Source organism: Trachurus trachurus, assembly GCF_905171665.1.
Source record: "Trachurus trachurus genome assembly, chromosome: 7".
In the NCBI taxonomy this organism is placed as follows: Eukaryota; Metazoa; Chordata; class Actinopteri; order Carangiformes; family Carangidae; genus Trachurus; species Trachurus trachurus.
Genome location: NC_139901.1, coordinates 10,151,212 through 10,158,825, shown reverse-complemented (window position 1 = coordinate 10,158,825; position 7,614 = coordinate 10,151,212).

Below are 7,614 nucleotides of genomic sequence, written 5' to 3'. Positions count from 1 at the left end.
AGATTAAGGTCCTGTCACTCATTCTCTCTACCCCCCCTTCTCTCTGTAGGCATCCTCAGTGGTGATGTGACAGCCTCAGTCTCTTTCTGTCTGTGTTTGGTCATTTTATGCACCTAACAAGATTCACACACCCCATCCACACATCCACACTTTATGATTTGTCACTGTTTGTTAATATACTTTTGTTGATATCTGTTAAATAAACTACTCGTGTTGACCTTTAAAATAGCGCCTCCTTCCTTGTCACGGCTGTAAGATCCAGGCTGTGGCTCTGCCTTGAACAATGGGTGATTGCAGTCAAAGATATGTATACAAGAAAACAACTGATATAAGCCTTTTGAAGCCATAAATATATTGATTTTCCCAAATTAAACATTCAATGTGTGACTGATATGGATTCACATGGTGCTCAAGGGATTATTCGGGAGTCTTTCACACAGAACATGTAGTGCACACATTATTCACTGTATTAGTAATGTCACCTCTGAAACAGCAAACATGTGAAAGAATTGTGTGCTCCGTGTGGCATGTTTTGTATCTGCCTTTCAAACATGGAAACTCGTGGCTAGACTCCTTCAGCGCAGCTCTCATCCGGTGTTTCCATTACAAAGGGGAGCGCGCGTGGCTTTGATGGAGAAGCTACTCTCTCGCTCCCTCTCTAAAACCCTAATGATACCTGCTTCCAAGCCTATTTCTGGGACATCAAAGGATCAACTAGCCTAAGTGCCTCATGCCACAGTGTGAGGGTACATATTGAAGCCTGTATTTAGAAACTCCCATCATTATCATACTGATGTAAAGAGAGTTATTTTTCCATGGGTGCTGCAAAGAGGTTCCAGCTGCCAGGACATCTCCTCAATGTGAACCAATGGCGCCATCACATGGACAGCAGAGGTACTGACCACCAGTGGCTTGATAAACTGTGATTAGAAGATGAAAACACCAGGAGATGCAGAAAAAAATAGATCTGGTGGAAATATTTTGTGATACAAATTAGAAACTAGATTTTTTATAAGAAGAAGAAGATGTTGGGCTTCAACCATCCTGCTCTGACAACAAACCACTCTCTTTGCTGTTTAAAGGTCTAAATGATATTTCATCCAGTTCCATGTCCAATATGCAGATGTTTACTCTAATGAACTGCCAACGTCCTCTTATTGAAGTGTCATTTCTGTTAACCGACGAGAGCTGAACGAAGTCATGTCAACTTGTGATTTTTTTTTCATGATGGGGTGAAAAACATCCTCCAACAGCATCTGCTGCTGGAGGAAGGCCAGAGTGATATATCTGTTGCTTAGCAACCACTTTAACTCTTATTTTGTTTTGCAAGACCACCAGCTAGATTTTCACTGAGTTTGTTTTGATTCCTTTTTTTTTTTGGGGGGGGGGGGGGGGGGGGGGGGGGCGCCGCACTGGACACATGCAAGAATCAGAAATGAGACCGTTTATTGTTTATGTCTGTGTTGGCACATGTTGTCAAATATCAATCATTTGATTAAAAAAAATGCTTCACAGATAAGATGCAAACATTGAAATGAAAAATATTTAGCTCTCTAATTTAGTTTTTACCTTCAAGCATCAGAGAAGAGAGAAAAACGGGGAGGTGAAAGTGACAGGTGCATGCTGGTGTTTGTAGAAAAGTACAATCCTTAACAATGACAATGAGTGAGGTGAGCTGAATGCTATAACTAGCATATATAAAAAATGGTAATTACATGGTGAGCGCGGAGCGCCAAAGCTACACATTTATTCACACTCACCAACAGAAATGGTGTACGGCTGCAGCAACACAAATACTGTAGCCTATATCAAATTATATGGCGGCAGGAAGTAAACAAACTTCTCGGTGTTTGATGTTTGAGTAGCCATCTGACGCTGTCTGTGGGAAAAAATTGCGGCTTTGAGAGATGTAAACAGCCTAAGCAGCAGAACTTCAATCCGCTCCATTCATCGCTGCCGTGGCGATGCGGGGACAGACACAACTACCGCAAAACAGGAGCAATTAAACTGAAAATCTTCAGATTCCTTCTTTTAGACCTAAAATGTTAGGAAAATACAGCCCCAAGTTGAATTTTCCCGGAATTGTCCTTTAATGACTATCGTTAATTGATTAACTGAATCTATTGTTAGCCTGTTAGCTTGAGAATATCCTGATTCACTGCTGCAGTTGGTGCCTATTACTGCTAACATGATACACTTGTTGTCTTAAGTTTATTTGTTCATTTCTGCTACTGTAATGATACAGTACATACATGCGTGGGTACATTGTAAACTATTTCCTTTAAAAATGTACATGTAGCATCAACACAGTTGTCACAGGTAAATTACAATGAAACACTTAATGGTTTCACAAGTTATCAGCATTATCGCCTATATCAACAGGGCATTTCATTGTCACCTCCAGCACATCTTGTTAGCATATTATACTGAATTCTGGTGGCCTGAAAACTAATAAACCAACTCTTAAATACTCAGTCCGTTTAGAGGCCTACACCCAGAACTGGCACTTCTGTCATTAACAATCTTGGTCCTTATAATTATTTTATTAGTTTATTTTTGATGTGAAAGCGCCCACTCAAATGTAGGAGAAGCTCCCCACTGTCTACTCAACAACCAGAGCCAACGCTCCTGGACAGGAGGCCTTTTCTATATTCATCCCCTCTGGTGAGTTGCTTTTACAGTTGCCTTTCATCCAAATTATTTTCCTCAACATAATTTTCTTCCCTGTGAGAAAATCAGCATGTGCTCACAATCAGGAGTAGCTCTCCATGGAAGACTTCACACTTTAATTTTCAAAATATAAAATGTCATTTTCTCAACCTGACGTGGTATCGTTTGTGAAGACTGAGTGAGGAGAAACACAGGATGTTGTGAAGAAAAATGTGTTGCGACCATCTGTTTTAGATCTTCGCCTTTGCTCCTGAGGAACCATGTTGGACGACCACAGTGGGACCAGGCCCACAGTCACAAATGTCACTGACTGACTGAGTGATTCATTTTCCCATCACTGGTCAGCTGAGTGCTGAACTTCAATCTCTGACTCATTTCGGTTTCCTGGCTGCTCGGGAAGCAGAGGACCTTCCAGTACACTGATCACCACCACCACAGTAAATAAGACATTTTTATTACATGTATTATTATTACCAAAGGTGCAAGAGGAATAAGTTAACGTAAGATACATGAGGCAGAGAGAGCAGACAAGATGGAGGGAGAGAGAGAAAAGTCCTAGGTAAACGCCACTTCTTATTAACCATTATGATCAATTCTAGATTTCAAAGAGTGGGAGTTGAAGATGGTCTATTTGGTTCTGGAGTTAGAAGACAGCAACAATTAAACTATACAGCTGGACACTGACCTGTGTGTAAAGTAGGTGAGCTACAGTATTTATTCTGAAATTAGAATGTCCCATCTAATCTAGTTGCAACATCCTGAAGCTATACATTAAATAAAGATGACATATTTGAAGCACAGACTAGGCTATGCTAAAAAATGTCTTAAGATAAAACAAGATAAGTTATGTCAGTTTGATATTGTGTTCATAATAGAATCAGCAATAAAGTAGTATCATTATACAATAGTATTTTTTATCAGTTTCAATTATATTGTAACTGCTCTACATAGGATTGTGCAAATTATCCAGTATGAGGACTGTGGACGTTGACTTGACTGCAGCCATAATCTTACAGACTGTAGCTCAGCAACAAATTCAGGCCTCTTCAGGTATAGAAGAGTTCATGTTCACTTCAATCATGAGAAGGTGTGAACTGAACTCGCTGTGAGATGCTTCGGTGTAGTGAGAACAGTCAGAAAACACTGAGTCAACTTGTTGATCTGGATCACCACCAGGCACCAAGTTCTATAATTGCTTTCCTCCACTTTTTCATTTACATCCTCTCAGTTTCTTTCTGTGCTCTGTGAGAACGTGGAGAGTGTCTTCAAACTACAATCAAAAATGAATCGCTCAAAATAAAACTTCTGTGGAAGAAAACACCAAGCACAAAGGCAAAGAGCCAGTTTTGGGGGAACCAGTTCTGCCCATATCCTGCATCTGTTTCCAACTCCTTTCTCTTTACCTGTCTGCCTCAGAACAAAGATGCAAAGGCATGAAACACATGGAACAGAGAGAAATCCACGAAAAAATGCTTCCAATTACTACCACAGCATTGAACACCCATCTTTACAAATTATGTAATCCTGACAATTGTAAAGTGCAACGCAGTTCATTTCCATAAATGATTTAGAGACACTTCATAAATGGAGAGCCGTGACATTCTATTATGCTAAACGTGGATATATTAAAAAGTTCCTCTTCAGTATTTTGTTGTCTGTGACAGGCAGGTAGCAGATAATAATTCTCCTTACTCCTGTTGTTGTGACTATTGCTGAGCAGAAAGTGACAGATTGTTTTTGTCAAGTTGCTAATAGAGTGCAGAGAAGAGTTTCAGCAGTGAAGAGTGGCTCCATTTTCTGCTTTCATTTGCAAAAGGGACGCAGTTAGATAGGACGGATCTGGCTTGTCAAGCAGCAGAGAGGCAGTCTGAGGTCGCTTTCACACCAGAGCTGTTTGCTCCGCTTTAAACGGACCAGGGTTCGTTTCCTGGGACAGTCCGCTTCGTTTGGGCAGGTGTGAAAGCTCATCTGAACTCTGGGGTGGACCAAACAAGTGAACCTTTGTCCGCCTGAAAACGGTTCCATTGCAAGTGAACCGTGATGCGGTTCGTATGCAGTGTGAATGCTCACCGGATCAAACACAGGACCAAATGTAGAAAGTGTCGCAATACACAGTGCATCTGTACACAGTGTGTCTGTAAAATGTTAGCAACACAAACACCTTGTTGTCCGTCATCAATCGTATTTTCCTCCGGGGCCGTTTTCCTTTCATTTTCTCATTGTAAGAGTCAAATGCTCTCTGCCTCACTGCCTAACCTGTGTGATGGTCATATTAAACGATTTGCTGAGCCACGATTATTTAATAAGTATAAAAATAAAAAAAAGAACAATTATGGACTCGATTCTATGATTCTATGAATGACGGTCAACATGCCACATACGGTGGTGTGTGGCGTGTATGAAATAAAACATCTAATTTAACATGGTGATCCATTATGATCACCATTTACAGTATATAATATATTATAACTGACTTACACACGCACACACACACCCACCTAATTTCACATTTTATGTCAATGTAAGTCATCAATGCATGTTCACTGTGTTGTCTGTCGTGTTTTTTTCCCTTAATAATAAAAAGAATAAATAAATAAAAATTAAAAAAATACATAACATGGCGATCCATGTTTGCTGTTTGTTTTTGCAGGTCAAGAGGGAGGGATTTCCCCTGCAAATGTGTCCAATCGACGAGCGCCCTTTTCAACTCTGTGACGTTGTTCAGAAAGTTTGGTACGCTTCTGAAGAGTGAAAGCAAAACTGAATGCAACAATGTTACAACTTTCCGCTGCCCAATCGAACCAAGTCCTCTTGGTCAGGTGTGAAAACAACCTCAGAAGCAAACACCTGCAATATGTAACAGCTGACATAAAAACATAATCACATATGATAACACTTCAATCTATGGGTAACTTTGGTCCTCTGATTTCTTCCTGGATATCCAACGTGGTTTTGGACAAAAACTTAGAAGTCAAATTTGGTCACTCACTGTCGATGAACCCAAACACCAGGTCTGAGCCACAAAAGGTGCAAAATAGGAAGGGCTGGCTCAGTTGACATTTGCCCTTCAAATGCTTAACCTGCATGTCTTTTTCGGGTTGCTTCCTTTTAAGTGCTGCAGGTTTGTTCATCCACATAATATTACAGCATATGTTTTGTTTTGTTTTTTTCAGGCAGTGAATATTATTAGGCGAAGGATGAAGAACATCAAATAATAAATGTAATTGCTGTGCAGGAAAATCAAAATAATGATGGTATTTCTATTTAGTCTTCATTGCAGATAATAACAAAAGGGATAAAGAGTGAAACCTGTGGGGTTCTGATGAGTTATGACAGCAAGAGGACGGCACCCTGTGTCTGAATTCCCAAACAGCTTCTGCAGAATACCATTAAGTTTCACTACTACCTCCTCAAAGAAAAATGACAGATCACAGAGAGATGCACTGCATACTGTGGTAAAGATATAAGATCATTTTGCTCCACTGCAGGAGGGGAATTCATAGTTTTAGCCCAAGAGCTCATTTATGCACTGCCTGACTCCTCATCCGTGTCTAGGTGATGCAACCACCTGCCACAGAGAAACATTAACTGTTGGTTGAGCATTTAAATGGCATTTTTAAGTGTGTTTAAGTGTTTAAGTGACTACAACTGGAATGACCACTGAGGCCGAAGTTGAGCCACATGACAAATCACTCAACATTTTATGATACGGTGATTCAAACAAATCACTAAAGCACAGACATTAGTTGTCCCAATAAGGTGGCAAGTGATAAACTTCAACTGTTCTGTTGAAGAACACCACTGCACACTGACACAATGCTAAGTGTCGTTCCTGGCTGATGCAGTTTGCAGAAGCAGCAGTGCTGACCAGGAGGTCAGTAGCCTACTGAGGCCGTCTGTGGTGGTACTATCCCCTTCCTCATTTAGGTCTTCAAATGAACCACCATGGCTGAATACGTAAATAAATTGAATAAATGTTACAGATTAGATCAAGGATTCAGGAAGGTGAAAACTTGCCATTGCTGTCAATGCCAAGATTCACATCTAGCCTCTATACAGTATAATAATGTTGTTCGACATTTACAACTTCCCACATGTGTAACCACAGTAAACGGGCGAGTTATACTACTTGGACTCATGCATCTGGAGCTGCGCTGTAAAAAATAATGTATCAATAGAGTCTTGTTCCCTGGGTTTTCCTGACTTTGTGAGATCGTGTGTTGTTTTTGAATAAGTTTGACACATTATTTTCTTTGAATAGATGAATCACGCTCAGTGATGTTACAGTGGTTAAGACCCCCTGCCTGTCAGACTGTTTTTACCCCGTGCTGCCCAGGAAATTGAATCCCCAAGAAGCCTTTCTCCTCGCTCTCCCCTCTTCAGAGCTCCTTTACTCTCTTCCTGTCTCAGAAAGAAACAACACTGAGGAGAATAGACTCTCCTCTCTGTTGAAATGATTATTTGCAAACGTTGCCTGTTAGGGATTTGGGCCCCAGTACCACTAACATGCTCCACATGTACATGCAACCAAGTGATGCACAGTGACCACTAAAACAACTGCAAAGAGATGGAAAACAACCAAAAGGAAGTTCTAACACACCCCATGGAGCTAGTTCAAGAGATCCAAAATGGACAGAAATTGACAAAACATGGTTTGGTTTTAAAATCCAATTGTGTTCTGTAACTTGATTTAAAGTAGCACAATCAATCAAATTCCAATTCTTTGTTCGGCCACTAGATGGAGCCAGTGGTGCAGCATATCAGATATAAACATCCTTGTCCTCTTTACATAGCATGCCGTTCAGGAGGTGGGGCTGAGCACTGAGCCGGCTTGTCTCATAACAAAAAGGAATTCCGCATTTGCTCCACAGCCACTACACCGTTGGCTATATTTAGTTTACATATAGTTATGGCTCACCTGGACCTATATTTATTGCACGTTTA